Here is a 17,160-nt window from a genome sequence, read left to right on the forward strand (position 1 = left end):
AAATGAATTTAAAAAAAAATATATTAGAACTTACTTGCGCTCGAAGAGCGGCTCGCCTTCCCACCTCCTCCGTAACCTGTGCTCTAGTAGGGGCACATCGACGACGAGTATCACTTTGATCTTGGGCAATTCCCTTGCCCCGATCACCACCACGACGAGATGAAGACATGATATTTATGGAAATTGAAAGTGGAGAATAGAGAGTAGTGTGATTGTGTGAATATGATAACATAAACAACATGAGTAAATTATGAGCGCAAATAACGTAAACAACTTGAGCAATTAGAGAGAATAGGGATAGAGAATAGAGAAATTGAGATTGAGAAGAGAAAGACTTGTTAACACAAGAATGGGGTGAGTAGAAATGAAGAGGAAGGGGGTATTTATAGGGGAAAAAAGTGATTAAATTAAATAAAAAAATCAAATATTCAAATTTTCGAAAAACCGGCGGAACCGTCGGTTTTTTGGACGGAACCGCCGGTTTCGTCAACGGTTTCTGACCAAAACTGGCGGTTCCACTGATGGTTTCTGAAAAGCCTAGTGTGTAGGTCGGAAATAGGCCTGAAAAGCTGTCAGAACCACCGAACCGCCGGTTGGGAACCAGCGGTTCAAAACCGCCAGTTACGATTTGTGCAAATTGGAACCTGAACCAGCCCGGGAGAACCGGCGGTTCCGGGCACGGTTTGAACCGTCGCCTACGGTTCTGGGTGGGTTCGGACAGTTCGGTTTGGTTTGGGGACGTCTACACTTGATCCCTAACTTTCACACACCCAAATTGAACTGATTACAAGGTGACTTGAGGGCTAAGGAGCTTCCACATTCAAGAGATTGAAGAGATGAGACATCCTACCACCAAATCTACCTCTTTGGAGTATCTATTTCTTTGTTATCATGTTTTCCTTATTTTCATGGATTCGTCTTGTAATTATGGATGATATTATGAGTACCTAAGTATTTAGTAGGGATTATTGTGTGGATTAATCTTGTGGTTTGATGTTTATCTATCCCATTTCATGGTTTTGTTGATTATTGTGCTTTTATTATTCAACTGTTTAGCTACCGATTGGGTATATCTTTTCCTAATTGGTGTTATTGAGAAATGCATGATTGGGTTTGATATGTAATCAACAACTACGTGCAATTCATGTATTCGAGAGAAGCGTGTGCTTGAGAGAAGGCTTGAGTCCTTATGTTTTAAGAGTTAGCTTTGACGTGTAGAGAGGAGACTCCAACATTAGAAGTTGACCCACGTGTTAGGTGCACTCGAGAAAAGGCTTAGCCAACTGTAACGACTTTCCTAGCCATGAGTGATGCCCAATAGATAAGCATGTCTACTAGGTGATATCCCGTGATCCTTTCCAATCCAATCCAAAGCACTATCATCCCAACTTTGTGTGAAACCGTTAATTTCTTTACTTTTTTTTTGTATAATTTCAAGTAAATCTTAGTTAAGAAAATAAAAAAAAAACATTCCATTAGTCTGAATAGCGTTCAATGTCCTTTTTTGATACTCAAACCGGCATGTAGCTTTCGAGGATCGATAATTTAACTTGTCACGACCTAAAAAACCCCGTACATTTGCAGGTGATGTTTTGAGCACTAAAAATAGTCGAGTCAGCGACCCAGTGAAGTTGAAGCGGGTTGAAGCTTGGGTTTGTATTGGGCTTGGACCTTCTCTAATGATATAAGTTTTTGTGTTGGGCTTGGATCTCAAATGTATTAGGAAATATAAGAGTAATTGATTGAATGCTTTCTTCTAAATCTATAAAAAATACTAATTCTACACAAATATTAATTCTAAATGGTTTCGTCGAAAACCCATCCATACCACATCTACATCTGAACCTGTCGAACATATCCAAGTCTGTCGCTAAAAGTGTCGGCGAGATCCGCCGTAATCGAAGATTTTCAAGCCTCCCAGCTTCCTGACCCAGATGCATTCTCATTTTATGAGGTAATATCATCTTATACTCTTGTTGCTTGCTACTACTACAATTTATACATATGCGATAAATGACTCTTTAATATGCGAATTTTATTGGCTAACCAAATCTTTCTTTATTCATATATAGGGATGTATTCATATCCTTTTTGTAAATATTGTTCATTCTTCCAACTAAATCTCAGCCCCACAATTTGATCATTTAGTGGCCGAAAATAGTGTCACATGTTATTAATTAAAATATTTAAAAAAAACAAAAAGGGCTTTTAAGGAAGTCATATTTTAGTCAGTTATGGAAGTTTCCTTTAATCTCTCTCTCAAATCTCACGCATAATTTAAATATATGATTATGATTTTGTGTTCATGATTACACAATAATTTCTCTTTCTTCTCTCCCGTAACTGACTCAATTTTCTACAATGAACACGTCTGGTGGTGTAGTTTCTCGCCTAAACTCGAATTCTGGTGTTGTCCCTTGATTCCTTTCGATTTTTTCAACAATGGAAGAAAGTCATTTAATTAATTCGTTCATCGATTTCGAGAATTATTGATATATTTCGGTAGAAAGTTATTGTATTAGTCGTGTAATTGACATCTATGGTTTTCTATATTTGTTTGTGATTTGTTCATTCTTGTATTTAGTAAAATTTTGCATCAATTGTCGTTTTATTTTCATGAAATCATCTGACATTTACCGATTTTCGTGTTTTCTTTTCGTAAGTTGTAGCTTGTAAATTTTCGACAAGTAATGTACTATATTAAGTGTATAATGTAGATTGTATTAATGTACAATTATAGTTGTATAATGTATATGCCGTCTTTGAATAATGTAGATTACAATGGGTTTAATACGTGACAGAAGTTAAATCCATTCCCCAAAGGGTTTAGCAATCTATGGGGCTAAGGTATAGTACCGACTCACTAACAAAACCTTGATTACGGGAAGAGAGCTACAGCCATTCCCATAGGGTTTAACAATCCATATGGCTAGGGTATATTACTAACCCATACATCAAAATTCATTTTTGAATTATGTACGTGTTTCAGGGAATAATGTTTAGGCTAAGTAGAATTAAATAATGTATGCCAAGTGGCATTTAATGTACAAGTGTAATACTAAATGATGTACATGTGTAAGTATTTAATATTTGGCGAGAGTTGAATCCATACCCTTTGGGTTCAGCAATCCATATGGCTAGGATGTAGTACCCACTCACAAACGAAACCATCACCAAGCGCAGAGAGTTTGAATCATTCCCCTTGGATTTAGCAACCCATGGGGCTAGGTTATAGCACCACCACATGAATTAAATTTCATTTTTTAATGCGTTCAAGATTTGGTACAGTAAATAATGTACCAATAGTATCTAATAATGTATGCATGTGTTATTTGATTGCGAAGCATGTTCTTGGTGTTTTTGTTTATATTTTAAGCATGTTGAACTCAAGAACAATCGAATCAAAGAACTTGAATTATTCGAGCACACGAGACGTGCGATCCGTCGGCGCTTGCGCCAAGATGGATCACGCGACGTGCGCACGAAGCGGGGATGTCGAAACAGTGGGAGCAACAGGCGGCTATCACGGGGCGAGGCGCAAGACAAGCGAGGGCTCGTGCGCGCCGCCGACTGAGACCGCACAGCCCATGCAGATTCTGGAATCGCTCCGACGAAAGAGGAAAGCTCGATGCGGCGGTTCGTCCGAGAACCTGCGGAGACACCGTGAGCCGCCCAGCCCCGAACCCTAGGCGGAGGAGTCCCCGGTGTCAGCTCCAGCGACGACAAGGTTGTCGCGCGCCAGTGCGGTTGCTGGTCGGAAGAGTGGGAGCTGTGGGAAGGCGCGCCACCAGGCGCGATTACGGGCGGAGAAGGCTGGTGGCAGTCGCGCGCAACCGCGAGCTGCTGGTCAGAAATCTCCATCTCTGGGGCCGCCGTGCGTTGTTGAGGGCAGCGGCGCCGCGTGCGCAGGCTGCCGACCAAGACGTGCAGGCGGCTGGCTCGTCGATTTTCCGGCGACGAACTCGTCGGAATATTTTGTCGTTCATCTTTCGTGTAAACCTCGTGAGATGAGATATCGATGATGGATTATTTTAATGATTATTTAATTCCTTAATTAAAAGATATCTTAAAGTATTATTATTTATTGGAAATAAAATACTTTGGGGTGATTTCCCTAGAATTTAGGAATATTTAAATGATTGACTATATCTATGGAAATAAATAATATTAAATAATATAATTTCTCTTCCTAATCTTGAACATGGAAATAATTTGAATTTAATTTTTCATGTCTAATTAAGATTTAAATAATTCTTTTATTTTAGAAATATCTTATAGTAGGTGTGAATAAGAATTAAATTCTAGAATAATTAATTTCCTAAAGTAAGATACTAAAAGATAATAAAAGATTTAACTGTCCAGTCAATTAAATGCCAACAGAATTTAATTAAGCTTTTTTCTACCTTAAGGCTTAGGATAATTAAAGAAAAACCATAACCAAAATATCTAAGCTATAATTACGAACTTAATGTTTGTATATGATCTCCATCGATTGGTCTGCAATTTGTGAAGCTAATTTCTAATATTATCGCAGCCCATTATGTGGGGACAATAATTCTAAGAAATAGTAAGTTCATGAGGGCGGACTTCTCAAACATAAATAGTATGAACTAGAATGTGGTTTCCAATATTATCGCCACCCATTATGTGGGGACAATAATCCTAAGAAACTATGAGATTCAGGAGTTCACACAGAATTTATGAGATAACTTGATTTTATTAGCAGCACATGAACATTGTTATGGGGGTGTGTTGTAGAAATGAGATTCTATAATGCTAAATCTGGTGGTCTTGCTTAGGCAACATTAGGCGGCCATGCCATTATGTGGTATTTGGACTATTCGTCGGTGTTGTGACCAGTAAAATGCTAAAATTTTAATGCGTATTAACCTCTTATGGAGGGTACAAAATTTTAATTTTACAGTTGTAAGATTTTGAAAAGTTTTATGGTTAATCTACTCAAATTTCTTACATAAGTTTAAGACAAATAGTAAATCTTTTGTTTTGCAGTGCAAACTAAATCGTCAAAATGACATTCAATCCTCTTTCTGCAATTCATAAAGGAAACAAACTCGAGGGCCTAAATTACAAAGAATGGAAACAAAATTTGGACATCGTTCTCACAGCTGAAGAGTACAAGTTTGTGCTCACTACTCCACAGCCTCCAGTGCGGCGGCAAATGCCGTGGTAGGAGTTAGATATGCGCATAAACGGTGGCATAAGGCGAATGAGATGGCTAAGTGCTATATGTTGGCTTCTATATCTTCAGTGTTCAAGCATCAGCATTCTGCCATGGCGACCGCCACCGAGATTATGCAAAATCTCACAAATCTTTTTGGTACTCAGAATCGAACGACTAAGTCTCAAGCCTTTCGGAGTATCATGATGAAGACAATGAAGGAAGGCACGTCTGTGCAGGACCATGTCCTCGAGATGATGAGCCACCTTAACCAAATTGAGGTTTTGGGAGGGACGATCGATCCCGAGTCCCAAGTGACTATTATCCTTCACAGTCTTCTCCTTAGCTTCCAGCAGCTCAAGCTCAACTTCGAGATGAACAAAAGAAATTACACCTTGGCAGAGTTGTTGACTGAACTTCAGTCGGCAGAGGACCTTATGGTTCAAGCTAAGGTAGCTATGCTGAGTTTGGCGCATCATTCCTCTGGCTCTAAGCCTGGCGTAGGAAAGAAGAGGGCACCGAACCCGGTTGTGGCTAAGAATGCTAATGGAAAGAAGAAGAAGAAGAAGAAGGCTAATAAAAAGCCTTCGGGGAAGTGTTTCAAGTGTGGAGAAAAGGGGAATTGGAAGCCAGACTGTCCTAAAAGGGGCACGGCTACAGGTATGCACCAAGCTCTAGTGGTCGAGTCATGTTTGGCTTCGACATCTACTCATACTTGGGTTATTGACACTTGAGCTATTGATCATATTTGTTTTGATCCTGACTTAATGCAGGTGACAAGACGGCTATATGATGGTGAGATCGAGGTCCAGCTGGGCGACACCACTAAAGTGGCGGCCGTTGTAGTGGGAGACGTTTATTTGCGTTTTAGTAGTGATAGATTTTTTATTTTGAAGAATGTTTTGTTGATACCTTCTTTTAGAAGAAATTTAATTTCAGTTTCTAAATTGGTTTTTGATGGACATTCGATTTCTTTTAATGACAATTGCGTTATTAAGAAAGATGGTTCTTATATCTGTCGTGGTATCATGGAAAACAATCTGTACACAATCACATCTACACAGTTTAATAATCACAAATCAGAACTCAATACAACATCGTAAATTTCAAGGAAAAGAAAAGAACCTTCAAGTTCAATGAATGAAACGTACTTATGGCACCTTAGACTTGGTCATGCCAATGAAAGAAGGATCCATTCTCTTGTGGACCAAGACCTTATCAAAGGTCTAGAGAAGGAGTTGTTTCATACGTGCGAATCCTGCTTGGAAGGCAAGATAACCAAGAGGTCTTTTAAGGCTAAGGGAATAGAGCCAAGGAAGTACTTGAGCTCGTTCATACCGATGTGTGTGAACCAATGTCAACCGAGGAAAGAGGCGGTTTTCGATACTTATCACCTTTATTGATGACTTCTCGAAAATTGGATATGTCTATTTGATGCGCCACAAATCTGAATCTTTTGACAAGTTCAAAGAGTTTAAGGCATATGTGGAGACGTAAGAAGAAGAAGAAGAAGAAGAAGAAGAAGAAGAAGGGGAATTGGAAGCCAGACTGTCCTAAAAGGGGCACGACTACAGGTATGCACCAAGCTCTAGTGGTTGAGTCATGTTTGGCTTCGACATCTACTCATACTTGGGTTATTGACACTTGAGCTACTGATCATATTTGTTTTGATCCTGACTTAATGCAGGTGACAAGACGGCTATATGATGGTGAGATCGAGGTCCAGCTGGGCGACGCCACTAAAGTGGCGGCCGTTGTAGTGGGAGACGTTTATTTGCATTTTAGTAGTGATAGATTTTTTATTTTGAAGAATGTTTTATTGATACCTTCTTTTAGAAGAAATTTAATTTCAATTTCTAAATTGGTTTTTGATGGATATTCGATTTCTTTTAATGACAATTGCATTGTTAAGAAAGATGGTTCTTATATCTGTCGTGGTATCATGGAAAACAATCTGTACACAATCACATCTACACAGTTTAATAATCACAAATCAGAACTCAATACAACATCGTAAATTTCAAGGAAAAGAGTATCAAAAGCTTGCGATCTAATTGCAGAGAGGAGTACCTCAGTGCTGAGTTTTTGGACTACTTATCGATTGTGGGAATTGAATCCCAACTGACCGCGCCGGGCACGCCCCAGTAGAACGGCGTGACTGAAAGAAGGAATAGGACCTTGTTAAACATGGTCCGATCGATGATGAGTTATGCACGACTACATATTTCGTTTTGGGACATGCCTTGCTTTCTGCAAGTCATATTTTCGACAACTTACCATCAAAATCCGTGCCTACTACTCCTTATGAGTTGTGGACTGGGCGCAAGCCCAATCTAGCACATCTCAATATTTGGGGTTGCCCGGCTCATGTATTGAAAAATGATCCAACTAAGTTAGGATCAAGGACGGAGGTATGTGTGTTTATAGGGTACACTAGAGGATCGAAAGCTATGAATTTTATAGTCTTCGGGATAAGAAAGTCATTGTGAGTACTCATGCGACATTCTTAGAGGAAGATTTTGTAATGAGTCATAAACCCAGCAGTGAAGTGGCTCTTGACGAGCTAACTTCTGTCACAAGTTCCATTAACCAAGAACCCGTACCTAGTGTACAAACAATTCCCGAAATTTCAACTTTTGCTCCAAGTAATGTAGTGTCGCGCCGCAGTGGGAGGGTCTCTCATGAGCCCGATAGATACATTGGTTTGGGGGAATCTATGGATCACTCCTCGGACAACAATGTATTAGATCCCTGGAACTTTGCAGAGGCGCATGCGGATGTCGATCATTGCGAATGGGTGAAAGCAATGGATTCGGAACTACACTCTATGATAGACAAAGACGTCTACGATTTGTCCGTACTACCCGAAGGCTGTACTGCCATTGGGAGTAAGTGGATATACAAGCGTAAACGTGGAACCGACGGACGAGTTAAAGTCTTTAAGGCAAGACTAGTGGCCAAGGGGTATACCCAAAGGGAAAGAGTCGATTATGACGAGACCTTCTCCCCGGTGGCCATGCTCAAATCGATCCGGATACTTTTGTCTATAGTTGCTTACATGGATTGGGATGTATGACAGATGGACTTTAAGACTGCGTTCTTGAACGAGAGTCTTGAAGAGACCATCTACATGGAACAACCCGAAGGATATGCCGTGAAGGGCAAGAAACACATGGTTTGGAAGCTTAAGAAGGCCATTTATGGCCTCAAGCAAGCATCTAGATCATGGAACCAGTGTTTCGATCAGACTGTTCATAAGTTTGGATTCGAAAAGTGCTCAAATGAAAGCAGCGTCTACAAGAAGGTTGAAAAGGGGAATGTTGTATTCTTCGTTTTATATGTAGATGACATTCTTCTAATTGGAAACAATAAAAAAGATGTTGTCATCAGTACGAACTTGGTTGTCGAACCAGTTCGAAATGAAAGATATGGTAGACGCGGGACATATCCTCGGAATCAAGGTTCTTCGGAATCGTGAGAAGAGGACGTTGTGCTTATCTCAAGAACCTTACATCGACACTGTACTTAGTCGCTTTAGCATTCAAGATGTCAAGAAAGGTTTCTTACATTTTAGACATGGCATCCATCTATCTCAAGATATGTGCTCCAAAACGCCATCTGAGATAGAAGAGATGAGAAGGATACCATATGTTTCGGCAGTTGGAAGTCTCATTTATGTAATGCTTTGTACAATGCCTGATATTTTCGTAGATATGCCTAGACTAACTATCGTGAAAGGTTGCAATGTCAGCCCGCATATTTCTAAGCCTTACTGAAATAAGATGACATTAGTGTGGTATAGCACTGAATTGGATCTAACAGCAAGATAAGCCTTTATGCTATCTACTGAAAGACGAGGTCTTGATATTTAATTTCTTAATCAATGTACGTTAGCATTGAGCATACGGTATTGATTATGCACTACTTTGACTTACCAAATAGTGCGGGTTTTTCGCAACCCAAGAATCCTGGTATATTGGGTAGTGATGATTAATATCTACCGGTGCTAGGATTGCTATTATATTGAATCGTGCGCGAGGTGAGTCTCGTGTGATAACGTCCACAAGAGGAGCTCGAAACAAGGTTTTATTATTCGGAACCTAGCTAGTTGGAGTTTGATTACTCTATGAATAATAAATAAGCGTTTCTTGCTAAATCCACTCTTGGAGTTAATAATATGTTAATTAATTAAGTTCATAGCATATATTAATTAATTAATGGACGTTTCTATCTTAAGCACGGGAAATGAAGAACAAACAAATGAAACCCAGAATACTTGTAATTTTGGATTTGGATGGGCAGTGCAATATTACTTCTGTAGTGGCTGCTCGTAATATTCCAATATAAGCTTATATTAAGTTGTGGGTTCAATTTAATTAGTAAGAAGCTAATTGGGGGAGACCATATCCAAATTCTTCCGCAGATCCCTGACTGGGCCCAATATGTGACTTAATATAAATAGTAGAATAAAGGAGACATAAAATAGACTTAATTATTATCATAGTTTTCGTCCCCCTCTCTTTCTGGAAGATGGACGATTTTCAGCTCCCTCCGTGAGCAGTTTCCGTCTTCTTTATTCAAGTCCTAGTATTCTGGTGAGATCAGTCCACACTGATATCAGTTTACAGTCCGGGAACCAGTCAGAAGATCCGTGGTTTAGTACTCAAGATCTTCACGTGTAGAAAGCGCTAGCCAACTTCGATTCTTTGGAGAATCAACGAGGTAAATTGGCTAATTTCGTAGTAATCATGCTTTATGTTTCAATTACGCTAAAGTATGATTAAATTCAAGTTATGAGCATGATACATGTAAGAATTATGCGAATAAATTTTGTCTAAATAATCTGCTAAATAGATCAAGATAATATGTGATTAATTGAATGCATGCTTCCGCTGCCAACCTCATCAATTAGTATTAGGGCCAGTTTTTGGCTATGATTATTTGAATTTAAATTTCGCGAAATTCATGTATGCATGTGTTATTTGATTGCGAAGCATGTTCTTGGTGTTTTTGTTTATATTTTATGCATGTTGAACTCAAGAACAATCGAATCAAAGAACTTTAATTATTCGAGCACACGAGACGTGCGATCCGTCGGTGCTTGCGCCGAGACAGATCGCGTGGCGTGCGCACGAAGCGGGGATGTCAAAACAATGGGAGCAACGGGCGGCGATCACGGGGCGATGCGCAAGATGAGCGAAGGCTCGTGGACGCCACCGACCGAGACTGCACAACCCATTCTGATTCCGGAACCGCTTCGATGAAAGGGGCAGGCGCGGTGCGACAGTTCGTCTGAGAACCTTCCGAGACACCGTGAGCCGCCCAGCCCCGAACCCTAGGCGGAAGAGTCCCCAGCATCAGCTCCAGCGACGACAAAGAACTTGAATTCATGCCCTTTGGGTTTAGCAATCCATGGGTCAAAAGTATATAGTAATGTAAATTTATAACATAATAATAGTAGGGATAAAATTATAAAGTAGGATAACTCCAAAACAATGTAATACTTAACTACTAAATAATGTATGTCTTAAAGCAAGTGTAAAAAACAATACATCTGGAAAACAAACTAAAAAAGTATATAGTAATGTAAATTTCCTCTTGCATATGCTTCTCCTTGTCATTCTCTATATCTTTCAGCATTGGAGAGTTTATCGAGTCATGGTGTCCCATCTGATCACAAACAAAATCAAAAAAGTATACATTAAATTACTATCCTCGTACATTACTTAGTAAGAGAAATATACATGAAATAACTATAGTCTTACATTACAATTATAATGAATATAATGGGAATGACTCTGACTCTCTGCCCTTAGTGATCGTTGTACTACTGGGTTGGTACTACATCCTAGCCCCATGGACTGCTAAACCCTTGGGGAATGGATATAACTTCTGCCCCTTAGGAAATGGATAGAACATCATAGTAAAGTAATGCACAAATAGATCTTCATAATGTAGCATTTCTGTCAAAATAATGTACAGAAAAAATGGGCAACAATCATAATCTATATTATGATTGGCGACAAGCATAATCGTACATTAAATAACCATAGTCGTACATTACTGAATTAATGTACCAATTTATGTGAATAATGGACACGATTTGAATGTAAAAAACATTCAATTGGCAACAAGCACTCACCAACAACACATTACAGTCGAAATCACACTTAGAAAGATGGTTTAGGGTGAATTTAAGCACTACATCAAAGTGAATTTCACCACTTTCGACCATAAAATTTAGTAGATCATACCATAATCCAGAATAATGTAGCATATCAGTACATAATGTAAATATTAGATTAAATAATGCACAAATGCTTTTTAAAAGAAGATATAGATGAGTATCCCTGAGGAGGTTTTTAGGCGAACCGCCATAAGCCGCCATACGAGATTGATAACATTGGTCAAAATACCGAAAAAATAGTATATCACCCGTATCGTACCGAAAAATTATCGAATTTTAGGTACGATACGATACCGTATCGTAAGTTTTTGATACGATAATGATAAGGATCTTGATTGTTTAGATCCATGTAATTACCCAAGATTATGCCAAAAGTGTTGATCTAACACCAAACCCAAAAATAAACAAAGATAGAGTGGATCTAGCCACAAAAACTAGAACCAAAATAGAGATTCATGGAAGATAAGAAATGGTAAAATGTGTATAAGATGAAGAATTAGAGTTACAACCATAGGACCTTGACCAAAACAATGGAAACAACCCTAGACAACTTTCATGAACTCTAATCACCACTTGGCTCCACTACTCAATGGATACACTCACATTGATGCATACCTCTAATTGAATCAATCTAAAGAAAGAAACAAGCAACCTTCAATGAAGGAATTGGATACAATCCTCAAAGAGGAAAAACTCACAAAGGAGATATCTTAATTCACCATCAACCAACAATGAGAAAGTGTGCTATTTATAGTTTAGGCCAAAAAATTCTAAGAAAAGGCCCACAAAATCTAGCCTCTGCGTGAGCCACCCGGCTAGGTGGCTGATAAGGCTAATTTCATGCATCGGTCTAGGGGTTTTATTTCGTGAAATTACTGGGTCTAACGCATGTTTTAAGCCAGGTGTGTGAAGGTTTTCGCTAGATCCAGGAAAAGAAGAGGACGCTTGCATAGTCCTAGGAAACTGGCGAAAGAGCGGATATTATGAAAGAAATTGCTTGACGGAGGAAGCCTCGGAGTTGAAGGGTAGAATAGGGATTTCTACGAAGACTCTAGAAGGCTATGTCCGCATCTATAAAAGGAAGAAGCATGCAAGCTGGAGGGACCTTCTTGGTGGAGGCCTCACGAACAGCCTGTTGCTCAGTTCACTTTTCACATACTTGGTTCTAATTCGCGGAGGATCTCGGGTTCGAGCTGGGGTTCACATTTAGCTTTCCGATAGTGTTTGTGGGTTGTAACACCGTCCTTCTTTGGGGCGAAGAAATAATTTATTTCTGTTTTTTTTGTTTCTGCTGAATTCGCCGAGCTTCGCTGTTCGAAGCTCGGTCCTCTTTTGTTTCTGGATATTTCTCTACTTTTATGCAAGTTTCGTTTTCGCTTACGTCGATCGTGATGATTTCTGTCGATTGATTGTGTTTACTTGAATTCTGGAGTTGGATTGTTGGAGTTGGTTGTTTTCGTGGTTATTTTCTGGATTATTGCAGGTTAATGGTGAGATCTGGAAGAATGGAGTTTGTTTGTGGATGAATCGGGGTTTTGTTTTGCTGATGTTGTGGAGTTGTTTGTGATTGTTGGAATTTGGAGTTGATCGGAGCAGATCTGTGAGAATCGGAGTTATGGAGTTGATTTTGTTGGTTGTTGAGTTCGGATGGCTTGGATCCGGAGTGGATTAAGCGTCTGAAGTGATTCTGAGCAGGAGTGTTTTAATTTTTTTCCTAGCTTACGTGTTTTCATTTCATTTCGCCTAGTTTATGTAGATCTGATGTATTTCCGATTCATAGCAAGTTTCCGGCGTCCAAATCTTTATATTCTGTTTGAATCTAGGAGTGTGCTCTGTTTTCTTCATCTGCGAGTTTAGTTTAGTTGCGAAGGTGCATGTCGTAGTTAGTTGGGGCATGGGTTGGTTATCTGCAGCTTTTTACCGTACTTGCTATTTCTGGAAATATGGTCCCCACTGTAAGTTGCTTACTGTTTAGCTAGATTAGGTAGTCGTTTACTTAGTCTAGGGAGTAATTGTGTCTTTCGGTATTGATGTCTGATTCCAGTAAGTTTTCTGTGTCCTAGGTCTAGCGTTTACATTTCTTGCCTAGATCTAGTGGTAGTTTAAATCTCAACCCCTTTGTGTGGTAGCAGCCGTTTGTTTCCATAGTCTCTTAGCACTACTTTGCGAATCCATCTCTGTGGGATCGACCCCACTTCCCTATACTAATTCATAGTATTCGGGTTGAGGGATTTATTTTTGAAGGGGAGTCGAGTGTGTCCAACGACAAAAACATTGTAGTTCTCTAGAGATCCTGGACCCAGTGATCCAGTGGATTTAAGGAGCGTTGTGTCTGGACCGAGCTTTGCATTAATTCTCATATGTGCACACTCGCTTACTCTTGAGTCTAGTCATTCGACATTAGAGTCGAGTGAGACCCACTTCAAATGGCGCCGTTGCCGGGGATGGATGGCGTGCTTAGTGTTAGTGTTCAGAGTCTGTGGTGTAAATAGTTTTGATTTGTTTTCTTTCTCTTTTGTTTGCAGTTTATGAGCAGAGGCTCAAGATCTACCTACTGGAGCAACTCATCTGGGTGGAAACACGACCAGTTTGATTGGCGGGTTAAGGATACAGTCTCTACTGTGACCACCAGATCAGGGTTCACCACGGGAGGTCCGTTTCTGAGTGAATTTACTAGCGACGAATCTTGGACGTCATCAGGACGCGAAGATCCAGAATCACCACCCGAATCAGAAACAGAGTCAGAAACAGGGGAAGCAGAGGAAGTAGTCATGGCGCAGGTGGTAGACCCGGATCCAGAAATCGGCTCTCTCACTGCCCATTTAGATGGAGAACCAGCTCAAGCTATAGTGATGAATCCACGCCAGAGGACTATCGAGATCAAGACAAACGTACTCGGCATCTTGCCGACGTTTTCTGGGTGTAGAAATGAGTGTTCGTATGAGTTCTTAAATGAATTCAGTAAGTTATGTGGTATTCAGAAGAGGCCGAATGATACAACAGAGGAGGATTATCGCCTACGAGCGATTCCGTTTACCTTGAAGGGGGAAGCTAATACGTGGCTATTGAGGTTGCCTCCGGATTCTATCCGCACGTGGAGGGACTTCAAGTTAGAATTCTTAGATTATTTCTTCCCATCCAACAAGACGAATGCACTTAAGAAAGAATTACTAGAGTGTAAGCAAGATTACGATGAATCGTTGAGTCAGTATTGGTCGAGATTTAAGGGGTTGTTGGATGCATGCCCGAATCACCGAATGATAGAGGCAGAGACCTACTCTCTGTTTTACGAAGGAGCCACTCCCGAGTCAAAGGACTTAATGAACTCCTCGAGTGGGGGAAATTTCACAAGAAAAAGGGGAAGTGAGGCAAGAGAGATCCTAGGGAAGTTGATTGACGCTAAGAAGGCGTACGATAACCCTAGGAATGCAGTGAGAAGAGGATCGGTGCATGCTGTGAGAGAACAAGAAGATGACAAAGTCGAAGCAAGGATTAATAGGCTCGAGAAGGCTCTTGTGAACGCGATTGAAAAGGCGATTCTACTGGCTTCACAAGGGAAGGAGAAATCTCCTGGTCCAGGAGATAATCAAATTCAACAATATTACGGGACCCAGGAAGGAGATTATCAGGCCCAGGTCAATGCAATGGGAAGTTGGAATCCCGATGGGAGCTGGAATCCAGGGAGACAGAGAGATGCGCCCTGGAGAAACCATCCAAATTTCAGATGGACTGACAATGAACAGAATCAGCCGGCACCGCAACAAAGTCAGCAGTTTGCACCTCAGCCCGAAAGACAAGGTAATTGGTCAGGAAGGAATCAAGAGGGGCAGGGCAACTGGATTAATCGGAACCAAGGAGACCACTCGAGCTGGGGAAACAGGAATCAGAGCAGTCAAGGGAACTCTTATGTACCCCCACACCAAAGGAATTTTCAGAACAATTACCAGGGCCAAGGAAATCAATACAATAACTCTTCAGGCGGTCAAGGAAACGCTCGTCAGAATCAAGCAAGTGGACCGACTCTAAGTATCGGCCCAGGACCCAGTCAGCCACCGAAACCACCAAAAAGCATCGATGATATGGTGCACGACCTCGTCAGTTCTCAGCAACATATGCAAAACAACCTGCAATCGAACAATGACGTAGTGCACAAGCTTCAAGATGCTCAACAGGAGCAGAAAGCAGCCATGGATATGCTGGCTAAGCAATTGTCCCAGATAGCTACTTCTTTGCGTGATATGAGGGGAAATGAAGGGAAGATTCCCGCCTCCGTAAGGCCACCGGACAGAGCTAATATAAGTCAGATTACCTTGAGATCCGGGAAGGGATATGATGGGCCAGTGGTAAGAACAAAGGAGGTGACAGATCCCAAGGAAGACAGAGAAGAAGAGGATACAATTCCTAGGCCAAGACACTTGGAGGGAGGAAGTCCCTTGGTCAAGGATGACCTTAAGACATGAGATTTAGAGAAACATTTGCCTAGATCAACTGAACCATTCTTCCTCGATCCAGAGCCAGAGTTGGAAGATGAGGCAGTGGGAAAACAAACTGGAGAGTTATCAGCTGAAAGTTCTACCGGAGCAGGGAAGCGACTGAAACCCTTTCCGAGTCGGGGGGAAGCCAAGAAACAGAAGGAAGAACCGGTAGACTTCATGGACATTTTTGGGAAGTTGGAAATCAATCTGCCATTCTTACAGGCCCTGAAGATGCCAGTCTTTAGCAAGTTCATCAAGGAATTTATAGTTGGGAAGGCTAGGCCCAGTGGGAAAATTCTGATAGGCGAGAACGTCTCCGCAGTGATTCAGAAGAGGAAGATGCCTTCAAAATGCAATGACCCAGGTATGTTCACCTTGCCCATCTCTATTGGTGATGTGAGAATCGAGCACGCTATGTGTGATTTGGGTGCGTCGATAAATGTGCTACCACTTTCCATATATAAGAAATTAGTGGGGGTAGGCATGGTAGACACGAGGGTTGTGATTCAACTGGCGGACAGGTCATGCATCTGTCCTGAAGGGGTGCTTGAGAATGTGATAGTCAAGGTACATGACTTCTTGTACCCTGCTGATTTCCATGTGATTAAGATGGGTGATAATGAGTCTGCAGAGTCGGGCGGAGTACTTTTAGGGAGACCCTTCCTACGTACCGCTAAGACTATCATTGATGTTTTTGATGGAATAATTTGCCTTGATTATAATGGGGAGAAATACACATTCAGCATTGATGAGGCAATGAAGAAACCTCTTGACGTTGAAAATTTGCATGCTATAGATGTTATTAACCCTTTGGTCCAAGAATACCTTGAGACGAAATTAATGCAGGAACAGATTTAGAACTTCGGGATGAGTCATGCCATTGATAGAGAAGTGGCCAGTTGGTGTCAAGCAATGAACACAAGCGAGTTATCAGATGAGGAGCTAGCTGAAGCAATTCTAAAATTCTGTGCAAATCCGGAGCTAGCTAGGTCAAGGAATACACCTTATGTGGCGAGTGTGGAAGGTTCTGCTTGGTCGAGGAAGGGAATGACAACGGAAGTAATAGAGAAAAATCCCTTGCCCCAGGAAAAAGATGTTCCCAAGAAAGAGTTGAAAACACTTCACCCAGGCCTAAAGTATGCTTATCTAGAGGAGAACGAAACTTTCCCTGTGATTATCAACAGCAGCTTGACCGAGGGACAAGAAGAGGGACTGCTGAAGGTAATCCGAAGAAACAAGAAGGCTATTGGGTGGACACTCTCTGACCTGGTAGGAATTAGTCCAGATTTGTGCATGCATCACATCCGCTTGGAGGAAGG

Source organism: Salvia splendens, chromosome 11 (assembly GCF_004379255.2).
Source record: "Salvia splendens isolate huo1 chromosome 11, SspV2, whole genome shotgun sequence".
NCBI classification, from domain to species: Eukaryota; Viridiplantae; Streptophyta; class Magnoliopsida; order Lamiales; family Lamiaceae; genus Salvia; species Salvia splendens.